General features: G+C 35.4%; 2 protein-coding genes across 2 annotated transcripts in view; one reads left to right on the top strand and one right to left on the bottom strand.

Annotated features, from left to right (window-relative positions):
• The window catches only part of LOC145436412 (proteasome subunit beta type-7-like), a 73237-nt gene extending 62559 nt beyond the window's left edge, over positions 1–10678 (bottom strand). Inside the window, exon 1 of the mRNA XM_080313758.1 lies at positions 10669–10678. The gene's annotated coding sequence lies outside the window, so the exon portion shown is untranslated. The remainder of the gene's footprint in view (positions 1–10668) is intronic.
• LOC145436564 (uncharacterized) overlaps positions 1–12369 on the top strand; it is a 37998-nt gene that overhangs the window by 16446 nt on the left and 9183 nt on the right. The gene's annotated exons all lie outside the window — the stretch shown is intronic.

Genomic DNA, 12369 nt, shown 5'->3' on the forward strand with positions numbered 1-12369 from the left:
GCCTACTCAAGTGTTTATGAGGCGGCGAATAGTTCGAAGGTTGTTGGTATGCAAGGACGTCACATAGAATTGTGGAGTTTTCTGTAAACTATAATCCAGTGATCTATTTTCAATCACTATACTTTTATTAATCTAAACTAAGTACTGTTAGTATGCAAATCCTAGAAAAGTATCCTCTGATAAAAGCAGGAGTAATTCGTTATCTGTGAAATAAATAGATAGCGCGCAATATGAGCGGTGTTACGATGACTGACAAATACTTTGAATTAATGCATAGAAGTAGCGATTTCGAACTACGTAAAAAGTTAGTCGAGCTCACGCATTTTCCATTTTCAAAAGTCGACGTTTTTTGTAAAATGAATAATAATTTTAATAAAAAAATAAAAAAGAGCGAAAAATTACATTTTATCTCGGAACGCAACAAGAAAAATCGTATGAACTTGTAAACTACTTATTTATGACATAATAATAATTCTACTTGTACACTTATTCACATTTTATACCACTTTTAGTAATACTTAACGGTTTCAGTTTTAAATAAAACTCGGAATATAAACTAATCGAAAAATTCGGTAACCAATTTCGCGTAGGCTATGCATACAGATGAGGGAAGTTACATCAACGCGTGTTAACTAGTTGTATTATGTAGCTTGTAATTCATGCAAGTTTCGAAACTTCTACACCGAGTCTTTTTAAAGTAGATAGAAACGAAAAACAATTACGCCTAGGCTATGCATACAAATGAGGAAAGTTCCATCAACGCGTGTTAACTAGTTGTATCGAGTTATCGAATGAGTTTTTTCCTTACATCAAAACAACTAGAATGTGTAACTACATTAAAAAACGTTCCTAACCCTTAACGCACCCGCGATAAATCGTACAAGCAACAAGTTTCGAGTAATCGAAATCGCGCCCCCTGAATTCAAAGCTTATTTCGAGATCTAAGCTACTTTGAAAATGAGGATCCTAGGATTTGCTTGAGTTTCATCTATATTTTACAATGCGTTTTCGCGTTCCAGAATGACTTATGTCAATGAAAAATAGCCATTGATCATGGTTTTGTTTTTGAAAGATGTCGCGATGCCGGTGAATTTTATAGTTCTTGTAAAAAGTTGTTTGTACACAATATATGTTTAAAGTAAGTCCTACGCATTCATGATTTCGTCCGAGTTCGTATTTTAGTAATATATACTAATTTACGATAGCGCGTTTGTAACTTGTGCAAGTACAGGAATATCATAGTTCTTGAACCGTGCTCAATGCTTAATAGAGCATTTTTGCTATTTTTCATCGCCATAAGTCATTCTGGACCGCGTAAACGCATCGTACGATATAGATGAAAGTTATGCAAATCCTAGGATCCTCATTTTCAAAGTAGCTAAGATCTCGAAATAAGCTCTGACTTGCTATTCTCCTCAAAGCATGGAATTATCAAGAGTATCACCATCGATCACTGAAGAAACGGATGAAATTATATTCGAAGCATATTCCTTGACCAGGAATTTTATCATGTACGAACTCGACGGCTCATGCGTTAAGGTAAATACGAAAGCAGAGAGAACCTTACGTCGAGTTGGGGATGAAATATTCGAGCGACATCGAACTGTCCTAAACGCAGTCTCCAAACGTCTCCGCTATTTGCACTTTTTCACATTTTATAACACCTTAAGTAGTACTTAACAGTTTTAGTTTTAAATAAAATACGGAATATAAACTAATCGAAAAATTCGGTTTTTGCGTGCATCTGTTTTGCGGGAGCGTATAGCACGTACCTATACATAGTCAACTTTAATAACTGAATTACCATGCTTAACATTGAATCCCAACTCTAAACTTGATACGTAGATGTAGGACATTATGGCAATGCACCATGCTAAATTTCATCACACATCTAATGATGGAACACCTTTAAAACTAACGCAGTCGAATACCGACTTTTACGCATATCTGTTTTGCGTGAACTTAGCATATACCTATACATAGTCAATTTTAATAGCAGAATTACCGTGTTAAACATTGAATTCCCACCTTGAAAGTTGGTACGCGGTTATAGGACATTATAAAAATGCACCATACCAAATCCCATCAGACATTTCATGATGGAACAACTTTAAAACTAACGCGGCTCTACATCAACTTTTTGCGTACATCTGTTTTGCGGGAGCGTATAGCACGTACCCATACATAGCCAACTTTAATAACGGAATTACCATGCATTGAATCCCAACTCTAAACTTGATACGTAGTTGTAGGGCATTATGGCTATGCACCATGCTACATTTCATCACACATCTAATGATGGAACACCTTTGAAACTATCGCAGTCGAATACCGACTTTTACGCATATCTGTTTTTCGTGAACATAGCATATACCCATACATAGTCAATTTTAATAACAGAATTAGCATGCTAAACATTAAATTCTCACCTTGAACGTTGGTACGCAGTTGTAGGACATAATAACAATGCACCATACCAAATTTCGTCAGACATTTCATGATGTAACACCTTCAAAACCAACGCAGTTCTATATAGACTTTTGGCTAAATCTGTTTTTCCGTAGCGTAGCACGTACCTAAACATAGTCAATTTTATTAACGGAATTACCATGTTAATATTCGACTCCCTACCTTGAAACTCGGTACGCAGTTGTAAGACATTATGACAATGCACCATGTCAAATTTTGCAAGTACTTTATCTTTACACGACGTTTTTTGTAAAATGAATACTAATTTTATTGAAAAAATAAAAAATAAAAAAGAGCGAAAAATTACATTATATCCCGGAACGCAACAAGAAAAATCGTATGAATTTGTAAACTACTTGTTCATGACATAATAATAATTCTACTTGTACACTTTTTCACATTTTATAACACTTTAAGTAATACTTAACAGTTTCAGTTTTAAATAAAAGACGGAATATAAACTAATCGAAAAATTCGGTAACCAATTTCGCGTAGGCTATGCATGCATACAAATGAGGAAAGTTACATCAACGCGTGTTAAAGTAGCTGTATCGAGTTATCGAATGATTTTCTCCTTACATCAAAACAACTAGAATGTATAACTAAATTAAAAAACGTATCTAAATGAGCTCCAGGGCATTGTGATTATGCTGCATACCAAATTTCATCACACATTTCATGATGGAACAACTTTAAAACTAACGCAGTTCTATAGCAACTTTTGCCTAAATCTGTTTTCGGTAGCGTGTACATATACATAGTCAGATTTAATAACAGAATTATAATGCTAATATGTGACTCCTCACCTTGAAACTTGGTACGTAGTTGTAGGACATTGTGATTATGCAGCATACCAAATTTCCTCACGCATTTCATAATGGAACAACTTTAAAACTAACGCGGTTCTACATCGACTTTTTGCGTACATCTGTTTTGCGTAGGGGCGTATAGCACGTACCTATACATAGTTAACTTTAACAACGGAATTACCATGCTTAACATTGAATCCCAACTCGAGACTTGATACGTAGTTGTAGAACATTATGGCAATGCACCATGCTAAATTTCATCACACATCTAATGATGGAACACCTTTAAAACTAACGCAGTCGAATACCGACTTTTACGCATATCTGTTTTGCGTGAACATAGCATATACCTATACATAGTCAATTTTAATAGCAGAATTACCGTGTTAAACATTGAATTCCCACCTTGAAAGTTGGTACGCGGTTATAGGAGATTATAAAAATGCACCATACCAAATCCCATCACACATTTCATGATGGAACAACTTTAAAACTAACGCGGCTCTACATCGACTTTTTGCGTACATCTGTTTTGCGGGAGCGTATAGCACGTACGCATACATAGCCAACTTTAATAACGGAATTACCATGCTTAACATTGAATCCCAACTCGAAACTTGATACGTAGTTATAGGACATTATGGCAATTCACCATGCTAAATTTCATCACACATCTAATGATGGAACACCTTTGAAACTATCGCAGTCGAATACCAACTTTTACGCATATCTGTTTTTCGTGAACATAGCATATACCCATACATAGTCAATTTTAATAACAGAATTAGCATGCTAAACATTAAATTCTCACCTTGAACGTTGATACGCGGTTGTAGGACATAATAACAATGCACCATACCAAATTTCGTCAGACATTTCATGATGTAACACCTTTAAAACTAACGCAGTTCTATACCAACTTCGCATGAATCTGTTTGCGGGAGCGTAGCACGTACCTATGCGTGATCAACTTTAGTGATGGAATTACATATGTAATTAAGTTTCAACACTTTTACAATGATTCGTCTTGCTTCCTATAACATCCCACTCGAGAAAATGCGTCGTAGGATATAGATGAAACTAGCACAACTCATCAAGACCGCTGAAAACAGTACATTTCAACATTTAGTAGCAGTAAATTTCTAGTAAAGTACAAGACGTGATGATTTCCGAGTGAGTTAAAAAGTAAGTATTGCAGGTATAGTTTACCTGAAAACCGAATACTCTGAAATAGAAGTAGATGCAGTGTAAATAGTTAATCACTTGATTAAGTTTAGTGCAAGCAGATAAAACCTATACTTGAGTAGTACAAAATGCACGAGTACTTCGCTATCGCCTCCCTCCACGTAATAAGTGTCTACGGTTTAAGACTGCTTTTACCGATACTCGTCGGTTTCAGTTTTAGATAGAATTCGGAAACCAAATAATTTCATAAACATAAGCTAATTTAATGAATTTACTCGAATGTACTATGCCGCGCTGATAAGATTAATTATAATATACTTATCATGTTACAGCGATTTTTCTAGCGTAGAAAATCTTTAAAATGTAGTAAGCAGGCCAAATGAAGATATTCGTTGAGCTGAATAAACATAAAAAATACTCTAGACTACTTTATCGGTACTTTACAGTTACAGTTTTAGATAAAATTTGTCCCTTTCACCTATAATTACAACTCCTCGCTATCTAAACATGTTTAGAATATATTATTTGCGATGATACGAACCCGTGAAGTACTCAAGTTGCTTTTCGTAGGATATAGATGAAACTGACAACACTCACCAAGACCAGTGATCCACTGAAAAAAGTAAATTGTAGCAGTAAAGTCCCACTAAAGTACAAGAAGTAATGATTTCCCAGTTAGTTAAAAAGTAAGTATTGAGGTATAGTTGGCTCGAAAAAGCGAAAAACTCTGAAATAGAAGTAGATGCAGTGTAAATAGGTAATCACTTCATTAAGTATAGCGCAAGCAGGCCAAACCTATACTTAAGTACTGCAAATGTACAAGTACTTCGCTATGTTCTCCTTCCACGTAAAAAGTGACTAGGTTTTAGAGTACTTTATCGGTACTCGACAGTTTCAGTGTTAGATCAAATTTGGTAAGACTTTAAATTTTAAAGTAGTTTGAGCTTACGTTTGTATCACCTTGACAAGTAACATTATCAGACATGAAAATGATACTATCACCGAATATAGAAGTTAACACGCGTCAATGTGTTTCGGAATTCACGAGAAATTGCTTACTAAGAGAAGTATATTGTTGTATACACAATAGTGGAGAGAATATTTAAAATGTAGTAAGCAGGCCGATGAGTATTCGTTTAGTTGTATAGGCATAAAAAACATTCCCGCGCGCTCTCAAACAAAACACTTCCTAACCCTACCACCTAATACTAAGACGCGCGCGGGAATGTTTTTTATGCCTATACAACTAAACGAATACCCAGCGGCCTGCTTACTACATTTTAAATATTCTCTCCACTATTGTGTATACAACAATATACTTCTCTTAGTAAGCAATTTCTCGTGAATTCCGAAACACATTGACGCGTGTTAACTTCTATATTCGGTGATAGTATCATTTTCATGTCTGATAATGTTACTTGTCAAGGTGATACAAACGTAAGCTCAAACTACTTTAAAATTTAAAGTCTTACCAAATTTGATCTAACACTGAAACTGTCGAGTACCGATAAAGTACTCTAAAACCTAGTCACTTTTTACGTGGAAGGAGAACATAGCGAAGTACTTGTACATTTGCAGTACTTAAGTATAGGTTTGGCCTGCTTGCGCTATACTTAATGAAGTGATTACCTATTTACACTGCATCTACTTCTATTTCAGAGTTTTTCGCTTTTTCGAGCCAACTATACCTCAATACTTACTTTTTAACTAACTGGGAAATCATTACTTCTTGTACTTTAGTGGGACTTTACTGCTACAATTTACTTTTTTCAGTGGATCACTGGTCTTGGTGAGTGTTGTCAGTTTCATCTATATCCTACGAAAAGCAACTTGAGTACTTCACGGGTTCGTATCATCGCAAATAATATATTCTAAACATGTTTAGATAGCGAGGAGTTGTAATTATAGGTGAAAGGGACAAATTTTATCTAAAACTGTAACTGTAAAGTACCGATAAAGTAGTCTAGAGTATTTTTTATGTTTATTCAGCTCAACGAATATCTTCATTTGGCCTGCTTACTACATTTTAAAGATTTTCTACGCTAGAAAAATCGCTGTAACATGATAAGTATATTATAATTAATCTTATCAGCGCGGCATAGTACATTCGAGTAAATTCATTAAATTAGCTTATGTTTATGAAATTATTTGGTTTCCGAATTCTATCTAAAACTGAAACCGACGAGTATCGGTAAAAACAGTCTTAAACCGTAGACACTTATTACGTGGAGGGAGGCGATAGCGAAGTACTCGTGCATTTTGTACTACTCAAGTATAGGTTTTATCTGCTTGCACTAAACTTAATCAAGTGATTAACTATTTACACTGCATCTACTTCTATTTCAGAGTATTCGGTTTTCAGGTAAACTATACCTGCAATACTTACTTTTTAACTCACTCGGAAATCATCACGTCTTGTACTTTACTAGAAATTTACTGCTACTAAATGTTGAAATGTACTGTTTTCAGCGGTCTTGATGAGTTGTGCTAGTTTCATCTATATCCTACGACGCATTTTCTCGAGTGGGATGTTATAGGAAGCAAGACGAATCATTGTAAAAGTGTTGAAACTTAATTACATATGTAATTCCATCACTAAAGTTGATCACGCATAGGTACGTGCTACGCTCCCGCAAACAGATTCATGCGAAGTTGGTATAGAACTGCGTTAGTTTTAAAGGTGTTACATCATGAAATGTCTGACGAAATTTGGTATGGTGCATTGTTATTATGTCCTACAACCGCGTATCAACGTTCAAGGTGAGAATTTAATGTTTAGCATGCTAATTCTGTTATTAAAATTGACTATGTATGGGTATATGCTATGTTCACGAAAAACAGATATGCGTAAAAGTTGGTATTCGACTGCGATAGTTTCAAAGGTGTTCCATCATTAGATGTGTGATGAAATTTAGCATGGTGAATTGCCATAATGTCCTATAACTACGTATCAAGTTTCGAGTTGGGATTCAATGTTAAGCATGGTAATTCCGTTATTAAAGTTGGCTATGTATGCGTACGTGCTATACGCTCCCGCAAAACAGATGTACGCAAAAAGTCGATGTAGAGCCGCGTTAGTTTTAAAGTTGTTCCATCATGAAATGTGTGATGGGATTTGGTATGGTGCATTTTTATAATCTCCTATAACCGCGTACCAACTTTCAAGGTGGGAATTCAATGTTTAACACGGTAATTCTGCTATTAAAATTGACTATGTATAGGTATATGCTATGTTCACGCAAAACAGATATGCGTAAAAGTCGGTATTCGACTGCGTTAGTTTTAAAGGTGTTCCATCATTAGATGTGTGATGAAATTTAGCATGGTGCATTGCCATAATGTTCTACAACTACGTATCAAGTCTCGAGTTGGGATTCAATGTTAAGCATGGTAATTCCGTTGTTAAAGTTAACTATGTATAGGTACGTGCTATACGCCCCTACGCAAAACAGATGTACGCAAAAAGTCGATGTAGAACCGCGTTAGTTTTAAAGTTGTTCCATTATGAAATGCGTGAGGAAATTTGGTATGCTGCATAATCACAATGTCCTACAACTACGTACCAAGTTTCAAGGTGAGGAGTCACATATTAGCATTATAATTCTGTTATTAAATCTGACTATGTATATGTACACGCTACCGAAAACAGATTTAGGCAAAAGTTGCTATAGAACTGCGTTAGTTTTAAAGTTGTTCCATCATGAAATGTGTGATGAAATTTGGTATGCAGCATAATCACAATGCCCTGGAGCTCATTTAGATACGTTTTTTAATTTAGTTATACATTCTAGTTGTTTTGATGTAAGGAGAAAATCATTCGATAACTCGATACAGCTACTTTAACACGCGTTGATGTAACTTTCCTCATTTGTATGCATGCATAGCCTACGCGAAATTGGTTACCGAATTTTTCGATTAGTTTATATTCCGTCTTTTATTTAAAACTGAAACTGTTAAGTATTACTTAAAGTGTTATAAAATGTGAAAAAGTGTACAAGTAGAATTATTATTATGTCATGAACAAGTAGTTTACAAATTCATACGATTTTTCTTGTTGCGTTCCGGGATATAATGTAATTTTTCGCTCTTTTTTATTTTTTATTTTTTCAATAAAATTAGTATTCATTTTACAAAAAACGTCGTGTAAAGATAAAGTACTTGCAAAATTTGACATGGTGCATTGTCATAATGTCTTACAACTGCGTACCGAGTTTCAAGGTAGGGAGTCGAATATTAACATGGTAATTCCGTTAATAAAATTGACTATGTTTAGGTACGTGCTACGCTACGGAAAAACAGATTTAGCCAAAAGTCTATATAGAACTGCGTTGGTTTTGAAGGTGTTACATCATGAAATGTCTGACGAAATTTGGTATGGTGCATTGTTATTATGTCCTACAACTGCGTACCAACGTTCAAGGTGATAATTTAATGTTTAGCATGCTAATTCTGTTATTAAAATTGACTATGTATGGGTATATGCTATGTTCACGAAAAACAGATATGCGTAAAAGTCGGTATTCGACTGCGATAGTTTCAAAGGTGTTCCATCATTAGATGTGTGATGAAATGTAGCATGGTGCATAGCCATAATGCCCTACAACTACGTATCAAGTTTAGAGTTGGGATTCAATGCATGGTAATTCCGTTATTAAAGTTGGCTATGTATGGGTACGTGCTATACGCTCCCGCAAAACAGATGTACGCAAAAAGTTGATGTAGAGCCGCGTTAGTTTTAAAGTTGTTCCATCATGAAATGTCTGATGGGATTTGGTATGGTGCATTTTTATAATGTCCTATAACCGCGTACCAACTTTCAAGGTGGGAATTCAATGTTTAACACGGTAATTCTGCTATTAAAATTGACTATGTATAGGTATATGCTAAGTTCACGCAAAACAGATATGCGTAAAAGTCGGTATTCGACTGCGTTAGTTTTAAAGGTGTTCCATCATTAGATGTGTGATGAAATTTAGCATGGTGCATTGCCATAATGTCCTACATCTACGTATCAAGTTTAGAGTTGGGATTCAATGTTAAGCATGGTAATTCAGTTATTAAAGTTGACTATGTATAGGTACGTGCTATACGCTCCCGCAAAACAGATGCACGCAAAAACCGAATTTTTCGATTAGTTTATATTCCGTATTTTATTTAAAACTAAAACTGTTAAGTACTACTTAAGGTGTTATAAAATGTGAAAAAGTGCAAATAGCGGAGACGTTTGGAGACTGCGTTTAGGACAGTTCGATGTCGCTCGAATATTTCATCCCCAACTCGACGTAAGGTTCTCTCTGCTTTCGTATTTACCTTAACGCATGAGCCGTCGAGTTCGTACATGATAAAATTCCTGGTCAAGGAATATGCTTCGAATATAATTTCATCCGTTTCTTCAGTGATCGATGGTGATACTCTTGATAATTCCATGCTTTGAGGAGAATAGCAAGTCAGAGCTTATTTCGAGATCTTAGCTACTTTGAAAATGAGGATCCTAGGATTTGCATAACTTTCATCTATATCGTACGATGCGTTTACGCGGTCCAGAATGACTTATGGCGATGAAAAATAGCAAAAATGCTCTATTAAGCATTGAGCACGGTTCAAGAACTATGATATTCCTGTACTTGCACAAGTTACAAACGCGCTATCGTAAATTAGTATATATTACTAAAATACGAACTCGGACGAAATCATGAATGCGTAGGACTTACTTTAAACATATATTGTGTACAAACAACTTTTTACAAGAACTATAAAATTCACCGGCATCGCGACATCTTTCAAAAACAAAACCATGATCAATGGCTATTTTTCATTGACATAAGTCATTCTGGAACGCGAAAACGCATTGTAAAATATAGATGAAACTCAAGCAAATCCTAGGATCCTCATTTTCAAAGTAGCTTAGATCTCGAAATAAGCTTTGAATTCAGGGGGCGCGATTTCGATTACTCGAAACTTGTTGCTTGTACGATTTATCGCGGGTGCGTTAAGGGTTAGGAACGTTTTTTAATGTAGTTACACATTCTAGTTGTTTTGATGTAAGGAAAAAACTCATTCGATAACTCGATACAACTAGTTAACACGCGTTGATGGAACTTTCCTCATTTGTATGCATAGCCTAGGCGTAATTGTTTTTCGTTTCTATCTACTTTAAAAAGACTCGGTGTAGAAGTTTCGAAACTTGCATGAATTACAAGCTACATAATACAACTAGTTAACACGCGTTGATGTAACTTCCCTCATCTGTATGCATAGCCTACGCGAAATTGGTTACCGAATTTTTCGATTAGTTTATATTCCGAGTTTTATTTAAAACTGAAACCGTTAAGTATTACTAAAAGTGGTATAAAATGTGAATAAGTGTACAAGTAGAATTATTATTATGTCATAAATAAGTAGTTTACAAGTTCATACGATTTTTCTTGTTGCGTTCCGAGATAAAATGTAATTTTTCGCTCTTTTTTATTTTTTTATTAAAATTATTATTCATTTTACAAAAAACGTCGACTTTTGAAAATGGAAAATGCGTGAGCTCGACTAACTTTTTACGTAGTTCGAAATCGCTACTTCTATGCATTAATTCAAAGTATTTGTCAGTCATCGTAACACCGCTCATATTGCGCGCTATCTATTTATTTCACAGATAACGAATTACTCCTGCTTTTATCAGAGGATACTTTTCTAGGATTTGCATACTAACAGTACTTAGTTTAGATTAATAAAAGTATAGTGATTGAAAATAGATCACTGGATTATAGTTTACAGAAAACTCCACAATTCTATGTGACGTCCTTGCATACCAACAACCTTCGAACTATTCGCCGCCTCATAAACACTTGAGTAGGCCTACATCTGATGCGTGAGGGGAAAACATAGTTAAATTTTCATATGCATTTAGTTTCCAACTCTGAAAGCAAGCTTAGTCTATGATCATTCGCGTACCATTAGTATTCATTTTACAAAAACGTCGTGTAAAGGTAAAATACTTGAGTATCAGTTTTGTCAGCTTATTATATGCTCAGTATATTATACGTCACAAATTGTGGAGCATTTATGTGGGTGCTCCAGGGTGCTCTTCATTGAGTGTTCGTGGTGGGTGATAAGTTTAATTTGCAAAATTAGCGTGTTCAAATCAGGCCTGTCGCCAACATAGTGATGTCGCATTAGCCCTAAATACACATAATAGAATATAAAGGAAAAGTATCATCTAACGTATAATGAATGTTATCTATTTCTCGGAAGCAAGTTATTATCAAAACATAGTGGTCAAAATTATCGCAGAGCAATACCGATTTGCGTAAATTCCGTTATGCGTCTGACTACGTTACTAGGGATTATGTAGTTAGTTAAGGAATTAGGAGTCCTATATTCCCAATCGGTATGGAACAACATCAAAATCATCACAAAGCAATATCGACTTTTGCGTGAATTCTGCTATGCGTTTTACTACGGTAGTATGCGCAGCTGCTTACAGGTGTCCAGACGTGGACTTTCTACTATATTCGCTCCTAACATTATAGCAGCACCCGACGCAGCTTACATTATTACGTTATAAGACGTCGGTGGCGTTTCACTGTCGGTTTATTCACCCTTATTCTAGTGACATGAAAAGGACTGAACCGTATGAAATGTGGTCACTACAAGAATCGAGCGAAAGCGCTGTTTCAATCCGTCTTGCATCGGTCACGATTAGTTTTACTTTTCAACTAACTTGGTGTCTGTCGTTATATTCATTAGACTCGCTTTCATGCGGCTAATTTGACACTATCATTATAACGTCGAGGATCGCGTACCTGCGGCGAAGGTGTTCGTTCTTTATATTTTGTGAAGTAGAGAGTAGTTTAAGGTTATGTTTGTCTAACCTTGACGAGTGCTATTGTCACACTCGATCACCATATTTAAA

Source organism: Botryllus schlosseri, chromosome 3 (assembly GCF_051294905.1).
Source record: "Botryllus schlosseri isolate E-star chromosome 3, Bs_hap1, whole genome shotgun sequence".
In the NCBI taxonomy this organism is placed as follows: Eukaryota; Metazoa; Chordata; class Ascidiacea; order Stolidobranchia; family Styelidae; genus Botryllus; species Botryllus schlosseri.